General features: G+C 42.2%; 1 protein-coding gene and 1 pseudogene across 1 annotated transcript in view; one reads left to right on the forward strand and one right to left on the reverse strand.

The window, feature by feature from the left end:
- Nucleotides 1-23,392, reverse strand: part of EEFSEC (eukaryotic elongation factor, selenocysteine-tRNA specific) — a 281,659-nt gene that overhangs the window by 220,262 nt on the left and 38,005 nt on the right. The window lies entirely within an intron of this gene.
- LOC103275529 lies at nt 1,344-1,879 on the forward strand (annotated as a pseudogene).

The raw sequence follows: 23,392 nt of genomic DNA on the forward strand, positions 1-23,392 counted from the left end.
AGAAAATAAAAGTCTGGGCCCGGCTCGGTGGCTCAGTCTGTAATCCCAGCATTTTGGGAGGCCAAGTCAGGTGGATTGCCTGAGCACGTGAGTTCACGGCCAGCCTGGGCAACTTGGCGAAACCTCATCTCTACAATAAATAAATTAGCTGGGTATGGTAGAGCGTGGCTGTAGCTCCGGTCACTTGGAAGGCTGAGATGGAAGGATCAGTGGAGCCCAGCAGGTCAATGCTGGGTGGCCATGAGCATGCCACTGCACTCTAGCCTGGGCAATGGAGTGAGACTCTAACTCAAAAAGCAAAAAAAAGAAAACAGAATTTGGCCAGACTTGGTGGCTCAGCCTGTAATCCCAGCACTTTGGGAGGCCGAGGTGAGAGGATTGCCTGAGCCTGGGGGTTCAAGACCAGCCTGGGCAACTTGGTGACACCTCATTCCTACAATAAATAACAAAAACTTGCCAGGCGTGGTGGCGAGCAACTATAGTTCTAGCTACTTGGAAGGCTGAGGTGGAAGGATCACCTAAGCCCAGCAGGTAGAGGCTGTGGTGGCTGTGAGCGTGGCACTGCAACTCCAGCCTGGGTGACAAGAGTGAGACGCCAACTAAAAAAAAATAAAAAGAAAAAGCTACATGAACATGTTAGAAAAACATATGTGAGGCTGAAGCAATGCTTAGAGAGAAATGTACAGCCTTTTATGTTTAACATTCAAAAAAATCAATAAGTATAATTCACCACACCAACAGAATAAAGAAGAAAAACTATATAATCATCTCAGTAGAAGCAATTGACAAAATTCAACAACCATGCATAATAAAATGCTCACCACACCAGAACAGAAGAGAATGTCCTCAAAAGAATAAAAAATGTATATGGAAGAACACAGCTAACATCATATTTAATGAAAAAACATTAAATACGTCATCCTCATAATCAAAATGATGCAAGAACATCCACTCTCACCACTTCTACTCAACATTCTACTAGAAGTTCTAGCCAGTGTAATAGGCTAAAAAAAAACAACACACATAAAGATTTGAAAAAGATGTAAAGATTAGGAAAAAAGGAATAAAACTATCTTTACTCTTAGGTGAAATGATTATGTAGAAAGTCCTAAGAAGTCTAAAAAAAAAACCACTAAGAACTTGAGCAAGATTGCAACGTACAAGATTGATATTCATAAGTTAATTATGTTAATATACTAACAAAAAATTAAAAATGCCATTTACAATAACATAAAAAATACTTAGAAATAAATTTAACAAAATACAGTATACACAAGAACTCTAGACTACAAACTATAAAACATTCCTTCAAAGGCTGGGTGCAGCTCTTCCAGCTCTCCATCATGGCACCGGATCAAGGTGAAAAGGAGAACCCCGTGTGGGAACTTCACATCCGCAACTCTGTCTCAACATCTGTACAGGGGAGAGCAGAGACAGACTGACTCGGACAGCCAAGGTTTTGGAGCAGTTCACAGGCCAGACTGCTGTGTTTTCCAAAGCTAGATACACTGTTAGATCCACTGGCATCAAGATAAATGAAAAGATTGCCGACAACTGCACAGTTCAAGAGACCAAGGTAGAAGAAATCCTGGAGAAAGGGTTAAAGGTGCAGAAGTACGAACTAAGAAAAAATAACTTCTCAGATACAGAAAACTTTGGTTCCGGGATCCAAGAACACATTGATCTGTGTATCAAATATGACCCAAGCATTGGTATCGATGGCCTGGACTTCTGTGTAGTACTGGGTAGGTCAGGTTTCAGCACCACTGACAAGAAACGCATAACAAGCTACATGGGGGGCAAACACAGCATCAACAAAGGGGAGGCCATGCGCTGGTTCCAGCAGAAGTATGATAGGATCATCCTTTCTGGTAAATAAATTCCCATTTTGATGCAAAAGGCCAATGAAAAGTTTTCAGTGAAATGAAAAAAAAAAAAGGTTGGGTGCAGTGGCTCACACCTGTAACCTCAGCCCTATGGGAGGCTGAGGTGTAAAGACTGCTTGAACTCAGGAGTTCGAGACCAGCCTGGGCAACATAATAAGAACTTGTCTCTACAAAAAATAAAAAGAACTAGTCAGGCATAGTGGCTCACACCTGTAGTCCCAGTTACTTGGGAAACTGAGACAGAAAAATCACCTGTGCCCAAGAGGTAGAAGCTGCAGTGAGCCATGTGATCATACCACTGTACTCAAGCCTGGGCAAGAATGGAAACTTGACTCAAAATAAATGAATAAATAAAACAAAAACAAACAAACAAAAAACTCATTTCTTAAAGAAGACATAAGTAAATGAAGTGATATGCCAAGTTCATAGACTGGAAAATTCAATATTGTTAAAAATCAGTTCTCCCTAGACTAAGCTATAGAATCAATGTAATCCCTATCATAATCCCAGGATTTTTTTGGTAGAAACTGCATTTTAAAATTTATATGGATATGCAAATAACCAAGAAAATTCAAAACAATCTTGAAAAAAGTATAACAAAATTGAAGGATTTACACTACTTAACTTCGAAACTTGCATTATAAAGTTACTAATAAAGACATAATGATATTGGTATAAGAATAGACAAACATATCAATGAAATGCAATAGAGTCCAGAAATACATCCATACTTAAAGGGCTATATGATTTTCCAAAAAAGGCAATAAAACAATCCAAAATCCTTCAAGAAACAATGAACTGGAACAAATGAATGAATAACCATATGAAAACTTTTACCTCAAAAACAAAAAGAAAAAGAAAAAAAAAAGAAAACTTTGACCTCTATCCCACACCATATACAAAAATTAATTTAAGAGAGAGCATAAACCTAAATGCAAAAGCTAAAGCCATAAAGCTTTTTAGAAGGAAATAGAGTAGAATGTCTTCACAACTTGGTGGTAGGCAAAGGTTTCTTAAGACAGGATACAGAAAGTAATAAACATAAATAGAAAAAGGTGATAAATTAGACTTCATCAAAATTTAAAATGTTTACTTATCAAAAGACTCTATTAAGAAAACAAATAGGCAAGCCACAAATTGTGAGAAGATATTTACAAAACATATCTCTGACAAAGGAATGATTAAACAGGTTAAAAAAAACTCCTGTAACTCAATAACAGTGTAATTTTTAAATCCAATTTAAATATAGGCAAAAGATTTGAAAGATGCTTTACAGAAAAAGATATACAGGTAGCCAATAAACACATTTTTAAAATATTCAACATTATTAGTCATCAGGGAAATGCAAAATAAAACCACAATGAAACACTACCACATACCAACCAGAATTTTATTTATTTATTTAGCAGAAATATAAAGTCATTTTTATTCTCTTTCCCTTGATCTTTTTTCCTTTTAATTTTTTTCTTTACATTTTTTTTAATTTTAAAGATGTGAGGTACAATTCAGGATTAGGTACACCAGTGGTGATCATACAGGTAAAGTTTAGGCCTCCCTTTGCTCTCCATTTCGCTTGGTTTGAGATCAGGTACACTTATTATTGTTGTGTCCCACCTCTTCCTCCCCTGGCAGTACCCCACTATTGCCAATCCCCTTCTTATAGTATTATACCAACCAGAATTTTAAATGTTAAAAATTAAAATATCAAATATTGCCGAGAATATGAAGCAACAGGAACCCTCCTACACTGCTAGAGGGAGTATTAAATGGTACAACCACTTTGGGAAAGGCCTGGCAGTTTCTCATAAAATTAAACATTCACCTACCCTATGATCCACCAATCCAACTCCTAGGAATTCACTCAACAGAAATAAAAACACATGTCTGCAAGATAGTCACAAAAATGTTCACAGCAGCTTTATTCATAACAGCACAAAACTAGAAACAATCCAGGTGTCTATCAATAGGAGAAAGGATAAATAAATTGTGGTATATTCATAAAACATATAAGCATTAAAAAGAAACAAACCGCCGGGCACGGTGGCTCAGCCTGTAATCCCGTGCTTTGGGAGGCTGAGGTGAGTGGATTGCCTGAGCCTGCAGGTTCGAGACCCGCCTGGGCAAATTGGTGAGACCTCATCTCTACAATAAATCAAAAAATCAGCCGGGTGTGGTAGCGCTTGCCTGTAGTTTCAGCTACTTGGAAGGCTGAGGCGGAAGGATCGCGGAGCCTAGCAGGTCGATGCTGCAGGTCGAGGCCACTGCACTCCCGTCTGGGCCACGGAGTGAGACTCCAACTCAAAACAAACAAACAAACAAACAAACAAACTGACCAGATACAGTGGCTCAGCCTGTAATGTGGGTTACACAGGTACATGAGTTTGTTAAAACTCAAAGAACTATAGGACTAAGATTTCTATGTTTCACTGTATATATATTTTATAAATAATAAAATCTCAATCAAAAAAATACTAATAAAATGTAAATTCTATCTTAAGTACTGAAGGATACCAATAACTACAATTTACTCAGAATAAAACAAAAGATAGGCCAAGTGCAGTGGCTCATGCCTGTAATCCTAGTGCTCTGGGAGGCTGAAGTGGGAGGATTGCTTGAGCCCAGGAATTCAAGGCTGCAGTGAGCTATGATCACATCATTGCACTCCAGTCTGGGTGACACAGTGAGTCCCTGTCCCCAAAAACAAAAAGATCTGAAGGATAGATAGAGAGACAGACACATGATAAAGCAATTTAGTAAAATACTAGAAATCTAGTGGCAAATATAGAGGTATTCACTGTAAAATTCTTTCAACTTTTCATAACATACATGAGAAAAGCTAACAGAAGTACCCAGTGTTTGCACTGCTTTATCCTTTCTGAAGCAACAACTTCACATATAATTTTTCTTTTTTTTTTTAGTTGGAGTCTCACTCTGTCACCCAGATTGGAGTGCAGTGGCCGCTCTCGGCCGCTGCAGCCTTGACCTACTAGGCTCCGGCAATCCTTCCGCCTCAGCCTTCCAAGTAGCTGGAACTATAGGCACGCTCTACCATGCCCGGCTAATTTTTTTTTATTTATTTACTGTAGAGATGAGGTCTCGCCAAGTTGCCCAAGCAGGTCTCAAATCTGCAGGCTCAGGCAAACCACTCATCTCAGCCTCCCAAAGTGCTGGGATTACAGGTTGAGCCACCGAGCCTGGCTCACATTCAATTTTTCATTGGCCTCCTTCCACCCCTATGAATCAGGTATCTCTGTCCTACCTTATGGTGGTCCCCAGAATAGGCAGCTATCAGTCCTTTGTCAAGCCAGGCAGCCACCTGCACACCAAGCCAGTCAAGACTATAAATACAGAAGTCAACCTTGGCTCATCCTGAGTGTCTGTCCAGGCCCTGCGCTTGTTCCCAGTCTCTGGCCCATTGCTCTTGTCTCTTGAAATCTCCTGAACATGCATTCTGTAGTTCAGCAACACCTTCAGACACTTTCCCACCTTACTGAACCAGTTCCCCAGAGGATCTCTGCTCTGTAGATTCTTCTTCTTCCTTTTCCTCATGAGCACGCCCAGAACTCGGGATCAGAGACACCTCACTTCCCATTCTCCATTCCCTGCCCCCACATCTACATCTACTCAGCTCCTAGTCCCCTGGCCAGAAAGAGGGTGTAGAACAATTATGATAGAGCATGACATCACCCCAAGTATGAGACACACCCCACCAGATTTTAAGTGACACACACTTTTTTAAAATTGTAGTAGTAATGCATTTAATATGCATTGGAGAAAATGAAACTAGCACTTTAAACTCATGATTTCAAAAACAATACTACTTAGGAGAAGGTTAAATAAAAGAAACTGATTCATTTAAAGTAAAAATTTTTTTAAATGCAGGAGACGCTCTTACAGAAATCGAAATAGGCAGCCAATTCCTGGTCAAAACCCCAGATGTCCATGCCATAAGAGATAAGATAGACAAGTGGGACCTCATTAAACTGAAAATCTTCTGCAAAGCAAAGGAAACCATTAAGAGAGTGGGGAAACAGTCCACAGAATGGGAAAAAATATTTGCCAACTGTATATCTGACAAAGGCCTAACATCTAGGATCTACAAGGAATTCAAATGTGCCAAAAGGAAAAAAACAAACAGCCCCATTAAAAAGTGGGCAAAATGGCCGGGCTCGGTGGCTCTACCTGTAATCCTGCACCTTTGAGAGGCTGAGGTGAGTGGATTGCCTGAGCCCGCGGGTTTGAGACCTGTCTGGGCAGGCGAGACTTCATCTCTACAATAAATCAAAAAATCAGCCGGGCGTGGTAGTGCACCTGTAGACTCAGCTACTTGGAAGGCTGAGGCGGAAGGATCACCGGAGCCCAGCAAGTCGAGGCTGCAGTGGCCAGGAGCGGCCACTGCACTCCAGTCTGGGCGACAGTGAGACTCCAATTCAAACAAACAAAACAAAACAAAACAAAAAAGTGGGCAAAATGAATAGACACTTCTCAAAAGAAGATATACAGGCAGCCAGCAGATACATCAAAAAGTGCTCAGCCTCACTCATCATCAGAGAAATGCAAATCAAAATTACACTGAGATACCACCTTACCCCAGTAAGAATGGCCATCATTAAGAAAACAAACAACAACAGATGCTGGCGAGGATGTGGAGAAAAGGGAATGCTTTTACACAGCTGGTGGGAATGCAAACTAGTTCAACCTCTATGGAAAACAGTGTGACGATTTCTAAAAGAACTAGAAATGACCTTCCATATGACCCAGCAATCCACCTACTGGGAATATACCTGGAGGAACTCAAATCATTCTACAAAAAAGATACCTGCACATGCATGTTTATCACAGCACTATTCAAAATAGCAAAAACATGGAACCAACCATGCTGCCCATCAAAACTGGACTGGATTTTTAAAATGTGGTACATGTACACAACGGAATATTACACAGCCATAAAGAAGGACAAGCATATGGACTTTGCAGCAACTTGGATGGATTTAGAGTCTATAATAGCCAGTGATATATCACAGAAATAAAGAAAAAAGTACCATATGTTCTCACTCATAAGTAGACCCTGAACATTTACCATAATACTATAAGAAAGGGATTGGCAGTAGCAGGATACTGCTTGGGTGGGGGCGGGGACACTACATCAATATGGGTACCTGATCTCAAACCAGGCAAAGTGGGGACCAAAGGGAGGCCCAAGCTTTACCTGTACATTGTCCACTTGTATACCTAATCCTGAATTGCACCCTATATCTTTAAAATAAAATATATTTTTTAAAAAGTAAAAATTTAATAGTAATAAAAGTAGATGGCCAGGCATAGAGGCTCACGTCTGTAATCCCAGCACTTTGGGAGGCCAAGGCAAGAGGATTGCTTGAACCCAGGAATTTAAGACCAGCCTAAGGAACACAGCAAGAACTCGCATCTACAAAAAAATCAAAAACTTTCCAAGCACACAGTGGCTCCCAGCACTTTGGGAGGCGGAGGTGAGAGGATTGCCTGAGCACAGGGGTTCAAGACCAGCTTGGACAACTTGGCAAAACCTTGTCTCTACAATAAAAATCAAAAAATTAGCCAGGTGTGGTGGCACATGCCTGTAGTTCCAGCTTCTTGGAAGGCTGGGGCAGAAAGATCGCCTGAGCCCACTGCAGTAGCCATGAGTGTGCCACTATACTCCAGCCTGGGTGTCAGAGTGAGACTCCAACTCAAAAATAAACACACAAACAAACATGAGCTAGGCATGGTGGCACATGCCTATAGTCCCAGCTACTCGGGAGGCTTAAGTGTAAGGATCATCTGAACCCAGGATGTCAAGGCTTTAGTAAGCCATGATCATACCACTGCACTCCAACCTAAGTGGCAGAGTGAGACACTGACTCAAAAAATAAAAATAAATAAAGGTGGTCTGTGAATAAGATAAAAATTACTAAGGTGGACTGTGAACAACTCAAGTCTGGGATCACTAGTAGCACAGATCACCAGCAGTTAACAAAATAATCAATAGAAAATTGTCCCATCCCAGAGCTGTGAGGAACTTTAACTTCTTATCACTGAGCCCCTCCACTCCACCTTACACTGCCACATTCACCCAAGTAACCATAGATGTCCTAAAAGAAATAAAAAAGGACATCCTAATGGGACAGTCTGGATAGTATAAAGACCAAGACTCTGATTACAAAGAACAAAGGTTTATTCCACAACAGTCTCGTAGTTGTCTTGCAGGAAATCCACATCAGATTCATTTTTGCCCAGTTCCATACTGCCAGACTTAATTCTCCCCATGGTTTCAACTAACATTTATTTCTCTAGCTGTCCAAGGCATGGATGGAGAGCTATAAAAACATGGCCACGAAGAGAGTTCAAAGATAGAAAATTTTCATCGTGTTTCCTAGTGGTTATCACCACAGAATTGGAGAACTGGCACACAGTAGGCACACAATAAATATATGGTAAGTTAAAGCTGATTAATCTTAAGGCTAGGCTTTTCAAAGTCACGTTTGTAAACCAGGTGGGTATAATGATGCATCAGGGCACAGAAAGTCATAGAATAAATTTAGTCCTGATATTTTTGACAAAGCTTTAATTTTCCTCAATGGTAACACCTTTAAAATATTATTTTTATAAAACAAACATCATCAGTATGAACTTCTGGGGAGCAATTTGGCAATATTTATTAAAATGCAACTGCCCCAACAATTTCCATTCTAATACAGAAACCCATAGAAACAATTCCATAAGGTGCAGATAAGTTCAACTAGCAAAAGACTGGAAACACCCAAAACATTCACCATTAAAAGACTGGTTAAATGGTACTAGGCAGCCTCTAAACAATGTGAATTTGAACTCTTAATTCATGTGGAAAGATCTCTAAGACAATACTAAGTAGAGGGAAAGCAAAGTGCAAAAGAACAGGGAGTATAGCCACACTGTTAAATTTTAAAAACAAATTTTAAAATTACAATACTGATTCATTAACATAAATGTAAATATAAATATCTGTGGTCAAAGTTAGATAAATAGGCACCAATTCATCATTTTTTTTTTTGAGCTGGAGTCTCACTCTTGTCACCCAGGCTGGAGTACAGTGGCATGCTCACAGCAACTGCAGCCTCCACTTACTGGACTTAGGCGATCCTTCTGCCTCAGCCTTCCAAGTAGCTGAAGATGCACGCCACCATGACCAGCTAGTTTTTGTGATTTATTGTAGAGACGAGGTCTCACCAAGTTGCCCAGGCTGGTCTCGAACCTGCACAATTCATCTGTTAACAGCACTGTAAAGGGCTTAAAAAAGTTTTCACTTTCTCTGAAAGTACTTAGAAAATGCTGAAGTCATGGAAATGATGTAGTCAGTTTAAAAACAAACAGATGTGTTTGCAGGTAAAAATGCACACATTAGAAAAAAAAAAAGACATGGGGAAAATGTCTCCTTACTGCAGACCTGGCCTTCCAACCTGCACCTCCACACCTAGGTGACAGGTTTACTGCCCCTGCAGTATTGGGACCCTTTGCAGAAAGGTTGGCAGCAGCACTCTGAGAAGAAAGAGTAATCTTTTTGTAGGTAAGCAGCTTTCTTCAGGCAGGAATGTTCCCAGTGTCCCTGCAAAAAAGAGGGTGGTATCCTGATGCTCCCTTCTGGCCAGACTCAAGGCCCTGTCATAGGCTTTTACAATCAGTTTTCTGGCCGGCCCTCTGCAAGAAAATAATTCGGACCGATGCCTGCTGCCAGAAAGTACTCTTTCTGAAGTAGAGACATTTTTGTGTTCAGAACATTGTGGTTGTGTAAGAACCAGAATGGGGTTATTACTGAAGATCCTTTCTTGAAACTTTTGCTTTTATTTAAACATACATATACATAACTCAACCACAAGAACTTTTTCCAGGAGGAAATGCTAAGCAGTCACTGGAAGCCGTAAGGATCTCATAGGCAGAACAAATCTACCACATTTGAAAATGGGAAGAAAATGGAATGGAGGTACTCTACTCCAGAGCTATGCAAAAGTAGTTTTTTGCAAAGTCCAAATAATCACTGGAGGCGAGGAGAGCCGGCCTTCCCTTTCTCCTTCTCTCTCATCCCCAGCCTCCCTCCCTTGCCTACCCTCAAATAACATCACTCAGGGCTACAACCATCTGTAGCTGCCAGGGAAGGCACAATACATTCAGAAACTCTTGGACCCACATATCCCGGAGCTTAGAACTGCACAAACAAAAGGTTAAGGGAAGGGGGATGGGGCAAAGGGAATAAAAGCTTAAAGATTAAAGTCACAGGCAGAGACAGACGGCTCCGTTTTTTAATAACTGAAAACACGAGTTGAGTCTGAATGTGTCCATTGTTTAGCAGAGAGGGCAGTCTATGCAGGCAGGACTGGCTGGCGACAGGACTGCCTTCCCATCAGAAATAAGATTTACCAGAGGGGGCGGGCGGTGCTGGGGTAGACCTCAACCCAGAGTTCCATTTACTGATAATGATGTGGAGCATAGCAGCCAGGTGAGAAGCAGATCATTGCTACCCTGGGCCATGAAAGGAAACAAGGCTCGAAAAGAAAGAGGTCACTCATGGGGACTTCAAGAAGTAGGTGACACGTCTGCTCGCACATGGTTGCTGTTGGGAGTGTAGGATGATACAACCTTCTGAGGAGTAACTTGACAATTTGGATCAGTGACGTACAAATGCATATGCCCTTTGGCTCTATAATTCCACTTCTAGAATCCTGGCCCCAGGAATAATCCAACCCAGGACAGACTTGGATGTACAAGGATATTCTGTGCAGTATTATTTATAATAGCAAGAAATTGGAAACAACTTAAATGTCCAACACTAGAGGGAATAGTTAGTGTTTATTTACTTATAATCTGCCTTACTGCAAAGAAGGATGTAAAGCAGCTTACAAAAACACACAGAACAAAGGGGAAAAGTGCAAGAGAAGGAATCATAGCTACAGAAAAAGAAAAAAAGTATTCACTTAAAAAACGAGGCCAGAGCTGGGCTGCAAATTCTTACTCGACTGTGAGCATCCAAACTCCTCCTAGAGGAGCCACAAGATAAAAGTGCCACCACCATCACCACAAGAACAGCAGCAAGTATTTTTTGAGTACCTGCTGTGTGTCCCTCACCATATGACGTTCTTTGAGACCTCTCAGTAACCTGACAAGGTACTCATCATTCTGTCCCCATTTTATAGATAAGAAGACCTAGACTCCAGAGGCCAACCAGAGCCAGTAAATGACAGACATGGGATCTGAACATGTATCTCTAAGGCAAAGCTTGTATGCTTTCCACACCACCACATGCTTAAATAAATTGTACACTCATACAATGGAACTCCTGAAGGCATAAAAAAATGTTTACAGAAAGTGATTAATGGTGCGGGGAAAATGATTAATATTTAAAAGCAGAAGAAAAATTACATAAAATGTGTAATTTCAACCATGTAAACTGGATGATTATTTTCTTCCTTATATTTTTGCCTATTATCTAAGTTCTCCAAAATCTATATTCATTTTATAAACAGAAAAAAAAGACTTTGCATTTAAAATACCTATAAAAGGCCACTGTGTTTTTATATTACAGCACACATCATATCATATGCACACTAACTCACTTATGGGGGATTTTTTGTTTTGTTTTGTGTTTCAGTCGGGGTCTCTGTCACCCATGTTGGAGTGTAGTAGCACAGTCATGGTTCACTGTAGCCTTGGGCTCAGGCAGTCCTTCCACCTCAGTCTCCCAAATACTTGGGACTATATGTGTGCACTATCATGTCCGGCTATTTTTTTTTTTGGAGTTGGAGTCTCACTCTGTCGCCCAGACTGGAGTGCAGTGGCTGCTCCCAGCCACCGCAGCCTCGACCTGCTGGGCTCCGGCGATCCTTCTGCCTCAGCCTTCCAAGTAGCTGGAATTACAGGCTTGGGTGCTGGAATTACAGGCATGCGCTACCACGCCCGGCTGGTTTTTTTATTTATTGTAGAGATGAGGTCTCGCTGCCCAGGTGGGTCTCGAACCCACGGGCTCAGGCAATCCACTCACCTCAGCCTCCCAAGGGCGCGGGATTACAGGCCAAGCTACCGAGCCCGGCTTGTCTGGCTAATTTTTAATTTTTTGGTCTCACTATGTCTTCCACTTCAGTCTCTCAAAGTGCTGGGATTACAGGTGTGAACCACCACACCCAGCCTCACTTTTGTTTCAAATTAAAATCTTACATATATAGCAGAATCAGAAAATACACATGCTGAGTATTGAACAAAGGAAAATTTTGTGTTTATGTCTTATTCTATGGATCATAAATGCACAAGTTCATTTAGCTCAGAACATTGTCTTTGTACAGTTATTTAGGGTTATATACGTCAAAAGACAATTATTACAGTTTCACTTCCATTTTATTTTTCTCTTCAAATACAGACTCTCACACAATCAAAAAGCAAAGAGTCACAAACATACTTTTGTAAGTCTTTCTCCTGGTTACAGCACAGACCCACACACATGGACAAGAGCCTCACATTGCAAGCCTTTCCAGAAAGGCAGTCAGAGCAATCTTTACAAGGTTACCCAATTGCCCAAATCTAGCCAGACCTCAGCTGTATTTTGAAGAGCAATTCTTCACCTTGGGTCCAAATACTTCTGAAATAGTTATGTACATTTTGTCTGGGAGAAGGGCCAAAGCATTCCCCAGTTTCTCAAAGAACTCTCCAGGCATGCCAAACCCAGTCTTGTCATGAAGTCTGGGACAAATCCCTTGGCTTGACCATCTTGACCGCATGTTAATCCCCAACCTATCTTCCAAGGATGCTGAGAAGATTTTGCCACTGAATACTGACATAGGTCAACATTTATTCAATACCTACATGTGTGAATGACAAATACTTTCATTCATTATGTAGACAGGAAGATGAGGCTCAGAAGAGGGTTGCAGAGCCAGGATCTACCTGTGGCTATTAGGATCCACGCATTCCACCAGATGAAATGGATCTGATAGATGGTAGTGGCTCCAAGTTTAACACTGGAATGCTCTTTTTTTCTAATGGCCACCTAATACTGGGCTCACCTCTAAGATATAGGCTTGGTTTTCCAGTTCAAAACAAAAGATAACAATTTTCTAAGAGCTATCTAATTATTTCTTTAAAATTTGACTTGCCCCCTCCATTGCCATGGAATAAATCACCCACACTGAGAGTAAGCTTCCAGCACCGCATTGCACTGCAATGGAAAGTCAGCTGTGTTTTGGTTATCTGAAAGAAGGAAAAAAACCATTTAAAATGCTTTAATATTTAAACAAATAGAAGGAAGGCAAATTTCTTTCATGTTTCCTCAACTCCGAAAGCTTCAGCACAGCTTGGCCCCTAAACTTTAAAATGAGTTTAGATTAAAGGAAGTATCTTAAATTGCCAACAGACTTTAAGCAAAGATTGTGTAAAACATTAATTATAATGCTGCTACTGGGAACCAGCCACCATTGCTCCGGGAAGGGGATCAGTGGGAGAAGGGAGAAAACAGCATCAGCTTACCAGCTCTTCGAAAGAGGAATGAGGACTTTCTACCCAGAGCTGGATTTGGGTTTTTATGTAGGGGGTGAGGATAAACTATTAAATTAATAATGTCCACTGTAGAAATTTTAGAAAACAACAGTAGGAAAGAAAAATCCTTGAAAAAAAATAACTTCTTTATAAAAGGAAACTAAATGTCACCTACATTCCCTGTCCCTAAAATAAGCCACTGTTAACATTTGGTATCTTTAGTTCTAGTCTTTTTCTTGTGCCTGCATATTTTGTGCATTACTGAAATTATACTGAAATAGAATTCCTTGCCTGGCCTTTTCACTTAACATTATATTTAATATGATTTTTCATGTTTTGTTTTGTTTTTTTTTTTTTGACTTGGAGTCTCACTCTGTTGCCCAGACTGGAGTGCAGTGGCCGCACCCGGCCACCACAGCCTCGACCTGCTGGGCTCCGGCAATCCTTCTGCCTCAGCCTTCCAAGGAGCCGGAATTACAGGCGAGCGCTACCATGCCCGGCTGATTTTTTGATTTATTGTAGAGATGAGGTCTCACTGCCCAGGCGGGTCTCGAACCCGCGGGCTCAGGCGATCCACTCACCTCAGCCTCCCAAAGGCGCGGGATTACAGGCTGAGCCACCGAGCCCGGCTGATTTTTCATGTTTTTAAAATTTCTTTGTCACTATTGTTTTAAGGAAGAGCTGCATAAAGTACCTCAATTTGCTTCATTTAGAAGTCTCCCAACTTTTTGTTCTTATAAAGAATGCCATGAAGAACATCTTTGTGCATAAAGCTCTGACTTATTTCAGATTATTACTTAGAAGAAGAATCACGAAATCACAAAGTAGAACTTATCTGAGGATCCAGATAGATTCACACAATGAGTCCCCCGAAAGGAGGGCCATGAGGAACTTTTTAATAACTTACTGTTAAAACAACCATTCCATTCCCACCTAGCTATTGCTGGTCCCTATCACCCCAAAGGCATTTGACCTGCAGAATCCTCACAAAGGAGTTTTTCTGTCCTGTGCTGGGAAAAAGAACAACAGTCACAGAACACCACAGATACTTAACCCAAATGGGAGCTCACCCTTTAGTTGGGAAGGCTGTGGCATCCAAGCTCTCAAGAAAGCCTGAGAGGCTCAGATAGCTCCTGGCCTTGTTGTTTCCATTCAAAACACTATAAGGGTCCCCTGTGTATCTTGGGAGTTGAAAAGATTTCATGTCCCAAGAAGGAAGAGAGGGGAAAGGAGGATGCAAAATGTGAGCTCCACCAGGAATACTGGATAGTACACGGCTTTTGTGGCAGCCTAGCTTTCCATGTTGTTTTTGGTTAGGTATCTTCTTCACTGAAGCCTGCAAGACTTCCCAAGCCAGGAACAGATTTATACGTGCACATAAAACAGCTATTCAGTCTTCAGGGCTCATTCTCAGTAGATAACTCCACAATTTTTCTTCCCCTCTGCCCTCCCATACCAGGGGAAAAACATATCTGCTGATATTAAAGTTCCTCTTCTTCTGCAGAGAGGAAGTCAAAGAGAGGGAAAGCAGAGCAAAGAGAGAAATGGCTTTGAAGCTGGACAAGCTATGTTCAAGTGCAGGCCCGCTGATAGTGTGACTTTAGGCAAGTCACTTCCCTTTGCTATTAGTGCAGTAACAGGAAGCAATAATGTGATCCTTACAGAGTCGCGGTGAGGATCATTGAAGGTGACATTTGTAAAGCACGTAAGTATGGGGGCTGGCACGAGGCAATAAAGTCAATTCATTTTATAAGTAATATTTTAAAATCATTATTATCATTCAAATGACTAGGAAAATGATTATCTGAGGGGAAAAAAATTACATAACTGAATAAATGAATGAATGCAGGAAAATGGACCCTTGCCAATACCAAGCTAGGGGCAGAAAAGACAGGCACCTCAGCAGGCAGTACCAGTAGGTTAGTCCTGTCACAGCCCCAAGGAGTTCATCACCAAATCTGTCAGAGAGCAACACCCTTCCAGAAGGACAGTACTACGAAAGAGAACTAAATCCCTCACCTCTTGGGCTTCTTTCACAGAGGCTGATTTGGAGAGGCTGATTTTCTTTCAAGAGTTTTATGGTCCATAGCCATGCAATAGGACCTGTGTGTGGGGCCCTACTGGTGTCAGAGCATCCACTGATTCCCCCAAGACGTGACAGAACTGCAGTGACACATAAGGACAACAGAAGTGAAGTCTGGAAAGACCCCTTCTGGGGAGGAGGACACAATCACTAAAAGTAATGGCCTTCTGAGTGTCATCATCCTGCTGGGCACTTACACGTGTCATTCCATGTAACCCTGAGAGGGACATGCCATCATTCCCATGTTGTCATGTAAAGCCATGTAGCTGGTAAGTGGTGGTGTCAAAATTTCGAACCTAGACTCTAAAACCCAGGCTTTTTTCTATAATGCTGTACAGTCCCTTGATTAAAGCAAGCAAGCACCTCTGCCCTGAAGCTTGGGTAGCCTCTAGAAAGAAAAAAAATCTGCCAGGGCCTGTCATACGTTATTACTACTAACTACCAGTTTCAAAGATCTCTTTCCTTCCCAAGCAGACTAAAAGTATTAGGGGTGGAAGGTGTCTTCAACCTCTTCATTTTTTGTGCACCCCCCCCCCCACCCTGCTAGAGAACACACTCATCCTTCTAACATCACAGGTGTTCAATAAATTTTTTTTTTTTTTTTTGAGTTGGAGTCTCACTCTGTCGCCCTGACTGGAGTGCAGTGACCGCTCCCGGCCACGGCAGCCTTGACCTGCTGGGCTCTGGCGATCCTTCTGTCTTAGCCTTCCAAGTAGCCAGAATTATAGGCATGCGCGACCACGCTTGGCTGATTTTTTGATTTATCGCAGAGATGAGGTCTCGCTGCCCAGGCGGGTCTTGAACCCACGGGCTCAGGCAATCCACTCACCTCAGCCTCCCAAAGGTGCAGGATTACAGGCTGAGCCACCGAGCCCGGCTCAATAAATATTGTGATAAAAGCTAATCAATTGATTAAATGAAAGGCATCAAATGACAATAAGTAAGCACTGTAAAAATAAATCCTTTAGGTCCAGGAAGACCCGTGATCTTCTAGGGCTCTGCTCTAGGTATCAGAGCAGTAGGTAGCTAGGGTGAAAGGAGAAGAATGTGGTTAGGAAAACAGCCTGCTGAAGCTGGAGGGTCCAGCCCAGAATACCACAGGCATACTCTTCAATGAGCCTGCAGGAGAGCAGGTTCTGGGTCCACTGCCGCCATCATGGTCTCCAAGCACACAGAAAGCAATCAGGTAAGGTACACCCACAGCCAGAATCAGCAGGCTTCTTCTCATACTGTGTCAGATTCACAAACCAACTTGGAGAGAAATGAGCCATCAGCCCCACTTTATAGATGAACAGACTGAGGCTCAGAACGAAGTAATGGCCAAAGCCATACAGAGCAGCCAGAATTCTGTCAGGCTGGTTAGACACTGCACTACTGTACCAGTCATCACTCCAGGGCAAACTCCATTATTTCTACTCCATTACAATGCCATCTACACTATTACTTAATATTTTTCTTTAAATAACTAATTTTGCCTAGTTTTGCAAAATTCACTTTTTCCCTTAAAGAAAAATGTATACCACTTTATCCACCAATTCTGCTCCTAGGTATTGGAACTTTCAAAGAAATTAAAAATGAGGACTCAGATATTTATATGCCAATGTTCATAGCAGCACTATTCACAACAAGCAAAAGGTAGAAACAACGCACATACCTATCAACAGATGAATGGTAAAACAAAATGTAATCTATGTCTACACTGGAGTATTATTAATATTAGCCTTCAAAGGGAAAGAAATTCTGACACATGCTACAACATGGATGAAACTTGAAGACCTTATGCTAAGTAAATAAACCAGATACAAAAGGACAAATACTGGATAATTCCACTCATATGAGGTCCCTAGAGCAATCACATTCATAGAGACAGAAAGTAGAATGGTGAGTGCCATGGGCTGAGGAGAAGGAGAATGGAGAGTTAGTATTTAACGAGTGCAGAGTTTCAGTCTGGGGTGATAAAAAGTTTTAGACATAAATAGTGGTAACAGCTGCACAACAATGTAAATGTACTTAATGCAACTGAATTGTACAGTGAAAAATGGTTAAAATGATACATTTTGTTATATATGTATATTTACCACAATAAAAATAACTCCCAAAAAACTTCATATGGCTGCTATAAATGGAACTATGACATGCCAAAATTAGAAAGCAACCATGAGTATGAGTGTGCGTGTGTATGTGTACCTGTGTGTTTGTGAAGCAATGTTGGTATACAGTTATGCATTGCTTAATGCTGGGGATATATCCTGAGAAATGCATTGTTAGACAATCTCGTCATTGTGCAAACATCACAGTGTAAACTTACACAAGCGTAGATGATAGAGTCTACTCTACAGTCAGGCTTTATGGTTTGCCTACTGCTCCTGGGCTATAAATCTGTACAGCATGTTACTGTACTCAATACTGTAGGCGATTGTTAAACAATGGTGAGCATTTGTGCATCTAAACATAGCTAAACAGAGAAAAAGGCACAGTAAAAGTACAGTATAAAAGAAAAAAAATGGTGCACCAGCCCTGCAAGCTCCATTCACTTACCATGGATTGAGTTTGCAAGACTGGAAGGTGCTCTGAGTGAGTTGGTGAGTGAGAGGTGAGTGAATGTGAAGGCCTAGAATATTATTGGACACCACTGTGTACTTTATAAACACAGGACACTTAGGCAACATTAAATTTACATCATTTTTCTTTCATTAATAATAAATTAAACTTAGCTCACTATAACTTTTTTACCTTTAAACTTTTAAATTGAAAAAAAAATTTTTTTTTTGAGTTGGAGTCTCACTCCATTGCCTAGACTGAAGTGCAGTGGCCACCCCAGCATCGACTGCTGGGCTCAGGCAATTCTTCTGCCTCAGTCTTCCAAGTAGCTGGAACCACAGGCATGTGCTACCACATCCGGCTAATTTTTGCTAAGCTGCCCAGGCTGGTCTCAAACCCGCAGGTTCAGGTAATCCACTTACTTCAGCCTCCCAAAGTGCTGTGATTACAGGCTTGAGCCACTGTGCCTGATCTAGCTTCTTAATTCTTATAACACTTAGCTTAAAATACAAACGCATCATAAAAATATTTTCTTTTTTTATATTCTTATTCTGTAAGCTTTTTTCCATCTCAAAAATTTTTCTTTTTACTTTTTAAATATTTTTGTTAAAAACTAAGACACATAGCCAGGCATGGTAGTATGCGTCTGTAGTTCCAGCTACTTGGAAGGCTGAGGCAGAAGGATCACCTGAGCCCAGTAGGTCGAGGCTGCAGTGGCTGTGAGCGTGCCACTGCACTCCAGCCTGGGAAACAAAGAGTGAGACTCCAACTCAATAAATAAAAAAATAAATAAAAATGAAGACACAAACATACGCATTAGCCTAGGCCTACCCAGGGTCAGAATCATCAATATCACAGTGTGTTCTCACCGGAAGGTCTTCAAGGGCAGTAACAGGCCTGGAGCTGTCATCTCCTATAATAACAATGCTTTCTTCTGGAATACTTCTGAAGGCTGTATTACAGTTAACGTTAAGTAGAAGGAGTGCGTTCTAGTGATAAAAAGTATAGCATTGTAAGTATATACGCCAATAACAGTCATTAATTAACATGTATTATGTACTGGACATAACTGCATTGCTGTACATAACTGTACATAATTATATGTACTGTACAAAATTGTACATGTTAGACCAGTAAATGACTAGCAGTGCAGCAGGTGTGTTTACTCCATCAGTACCACAAACACATGAGTAATACACTGCATATGACATTAGGGTAGCTACAACATCACTAGGTACTAGGAATTTTTCTGCTCATGCACTGCACTCCAGTGGTTGGATGCTTACAACTTCACTAGACAAAAGGAATTTTTCAGCTCCATTATAATCTTATGGGACCACTGTCATATATGCAGTCCTTAAGGGGTGCATGACTGTACTTCTGCTTTCTGTTAATGCTTATGCCCCTGGTCAGGGAGGGAGATGTGCAATGCCCAGAGAGCCAGTGCTCACAGACCTTTCTCTTTGACATGGTCAGAGGAAACTATCAGAACACTGAGAAAGGAAGAACTTACTCAGCAGATGATTCAGTGTCACTTGATCTGCACAGCTCCTAACAGCAGCGCCTAACTGTGGTGGAGGTACCCAACTTTGGAAGCCCCCATGCAAAGGCACTGGGTACTACTGGGCCTGGACACCTTCAGTACCTGTGGGCCTCACCTGACCTGTCCAGCTCTCCCACATCCACCAGGGAGGAAAGTCAGTCCTGGCTGAGCCATCCTTTGCACAATAGCCCCCTCTATCAAATTTGCAAGTGAGGAGGGCCAGAAGTAATAGGTGAGGGAAGCTGGGAGAGGACTACAGTAAGATCACCGCATCCCCTTAAACACAGAACTCCCAGGCACAGAGGACCCAGGAGCTCCGGGAAAAGGGATGGGGTGGTGCCTGCAAACTTTGCAATGTGACAGCCCCAGCAAAGAGGGGCTGCTAGCAACCTACCCTGCTTGTACAGTCAAAATATACAAGGATGTTTGGCAATAGTCAATTAGATGTGATACTGTGGAATAATAATACCAAAGGTCTGGAGTGGAACACATTAGCTATGCATTCCAAATACCTGATTCCAGGGCTTGGTCTGCAAGGCAGATACTCTCACCATATAGCACAAAGGGTCAACAATACCAAGGCGGCCAAACTTTTGCCTGGGGGCAACATAGCAGCTAGCCAGGAATCCAAAAGCTGCACCTGATTGGCATAAAACAGAGTCAAATGGAGCCGCTTTCATCTACCCCACAAAAGAGGGGCCCTGAGGCTACAGGCTGCCTGCCACCTCCTCAGCCCGCCTCTCTGGCTTCATCCAGATAGCAGCAGAGTTCTCACCCCACACTCACACCCATACCTCGTACTTATTCTATTCTAAGCACCTCTCTCCTGCCCCTCTTCTTTGAAACTGCACTATACCTTCTACCTAGACCAGTCACCCAGCTTGGCCAGTCTAATTCCTACCTTGGGTTTCCTTCTTCCCTCCCTTACCACTGTATCCACAGGCCCCAGCCTCCAAAATGTTGCCCCTGACCTCTCTCCCCTCCACCCCACTGATGCCAGGTTAAGCTTTGTAAAACACAGATCTTCACTTTTCTGCTTAAAATCCTTCAAAGGTGCCTGCTGCTCTAGAACAAAGTCTGAATGTCTTGGTCCAAGATATAAGGCCCTTCCTAATCTATTTCCAACCTGCTTTATCAGTTCACCACTGGCTGTGACCTAATCACACAAGCCTTCTCTGAGGTTGGCCAAACCCACCAAATCCCTTCATGTGCCTGAGCCTCTCTGCTCAGACAATGTCCATTTCCTGGAACTCTCAATCTCTCATTGTCACTGGGTAGACTCCAGCTTATCCATCAGGACCCTACTTAAATGTCGCCTCCTCTGTGAAGACTTCCCCGACTCCCATCTCTGAACCCCTTCATAATGTATTTTATAGTCCTTGACACATCTATCTGATATTCAGCACATTTGCTTTACAAGTCTGTGCTCTATCCTCCAATTCAAAGAACAGTGAATTCTATAGGGCAAAGCCACCTTTTGCCTGCCAGATGTTCTCAGTGCCCAACATTCAGTACCTGCCCTGGTCTTGGCATGTACTAAATGCACATTTGTAAAACAAAAACAAAAACACAAAAAATGACATCCACCCTTCACCACATGGGCCCATTCATTGATGAAAGACTTTTTTTTTTCCCCTGCATAAGTAGCAGAAACTGGCTGACTTAATTTTTTTTTTTTTTTTGAGTTGGAGTCTCACTGTGCCGCCCAGACTGGAGTGCAGTGGCACACTCATGGCCACCCCAGTGTCAACCTGCTGGGCTCTGACAATCCTTCCACCTCAGTCTTCCAAGTAGCTGGAACTACAAGCGCCTGCTACCATGCCCAGCTAATTTTTTATTTTATTGTAGAGACGAGATCTTGCCAACTTGCCTGGGTTGGCCTCGAACTCGCAGGCTCAGGCAACGCCTCCCAAAGTGCTCGGATTACAGGCTGAGCCACTGAGCCCGGCCTGGCTGACTCATTATAAGCATTAAGAAGGGCTTACAAGAAGGATCCCAGGTACCTCACAGAAGTTCTGGGAAAACCCAGGCCCAGAACCACCCTCAGCCTTCTCTCTGGTCTAGCACACTGTTTCCATCAACAGGTTGACTTCCAGAACTCCTCGTTTCTCTGCCTCGTCTTTCCAGTTTCAAATTCCCAGGGAAGAACACCTTTTAAGTACACCTTGGCTCAGGTACCTATCCCTGGACCAATGAAATATGAATGGGGCTGGAAGCAGTCAGGGTGACCAGGCTCAAATGTGGTCCCTGGGCACCCACCCCTGTATAACAGTGTTCAGAAGTAGAGGACTTGAGAGGTAGTCAGACCTTCTCAGTTGGTGTCTTCAACACCTCATATTCATGTCCAAGATTTGGATTGTAAAAACAATGGCATTATTAGGCTGAAAACCTGCTTCTACCACTTCTTTGGGCCTCAGTACTGGCCTCAGGCTTCCTTAGGGTGTGCCAGGGAAGTAACTAACATGGGAAGACATGCAGGGAAGGTAAGTATGGTAATCTAAGACCTGGCAGAGAAACAGTGCCCTCCCCATGGCTCAAAAGCAATCTGTTATTATCTAGTCCCTAAAACTCTAGGGGGAAATGTGTTTCAGAATTCAAAGCTAAAAAGTAATTAAGAATAAACATAGCCAGGCTTGGTGGCTCAGCCTGTAATCCCGCGTTTTGGGAGGCCAAGGTGAGTGGATTGCCTGAGTCCGTGGGTTCGAGACCCGCCTAGGCAACTTGGCGAGACCTCATCTCTACAATAAAAATCAAAAAATTAGCCGGGTGTGGTAGCGCGCGGCTGTAGTTTCAGCTACTTGGAAGGCTGAGGCAGAAGGATCGCTGAAGCCCAGCAGGTCGAGGCTGCGGTGGCTGGGAGCGGCCACTGTACTCCAGTCTGGGCGACAGAGTGAGACTCCAACTCAAAAAAAAAAAAAAAAAAAGAATTAACATAAAAGTTGGCCAGGCTCAGTGGCTCAGCTCGTAATCCCAGCACTGGGAGGCCAAGGTGAGTTGATTGAGCCCACGGGTTTGAGAACAGCCCCAGCAACTTGGCGAGACCACATCTCTACAATAAATTAAAATATTAGCTAGGTGTACTAGCGTGCACCTGTAGTTTCAGCTACTTGGAACACTGGGGCAGAAGGATCACTGGAGCCCAGCATCGATGCTGGGGTAGCCATGAGTGTGCCACTGTACTCCAGCCTGGGTGACGAGTAAGACTCCAACTCAAAAAAAAAAGGATAAACATATAATTCAATGGAATATTGAGATCCAGAAGGAGATCTTCACTTCAGTTGATTTGCAAAAAGAGTACCAAAACAAATCAAAGGAGGAAAGAATAGTTTTTCAACTAATAGTACTGAGACAACAAGATGTTCATAGGCAAAAGAATTAAGGTGAACCGCTACCTCACACAACATACAAAAATTAACTCCAAGCAGATCAAAAGCCTAAAATTAAGAGCTAAAACTATAAAACTCAAATGAAAACATAGGTATAAATCTTTGTAATCTTGAATTAGGCAAGTATTTCTTAGATAAGACACCAAAAGCACAAGCAACATAAATAAATAAATAAATAAACTGGACATCTCAAAAGCAATAGCTTTTGCATTTCAAGAAAGTGAAGCCGGGATCAGTGGCTCAGCCTGTAATCCTGCGCCTTGGGAGGCTGAGGATTGCCTGAGCCTGCGGGTTCGAGACCCACCAGGGCAACCTGGCAAGACCTCATCTCTACAATAAATAAAAAAAAAATTAGCCAGGCATGGTAGCGCATGCCTGTAGTTCCAGCTACTTGGAAGGCTGAGGTGGAAGGATCTCCGGAGCCCAGCAGGTCGAGGCTGCA

This window comes from Carlito syrichta, unplaced genomic scaffold, assembly GCF_000164805.1.
Source record: "Carlito syrichta isolate Samal-C Ts95f unplaced genomic scaffold, Tarsius_syrichta-2.0.1 Scaffold315518, whole genome shotgun sequence".
Classification (NCBI taxonomy): domain Eukaryota; kingdom Metazoa; phylum Chordata; class Mammalia; order Primates; family Tarsiidae; genus Carlito; species Carlito syrichta.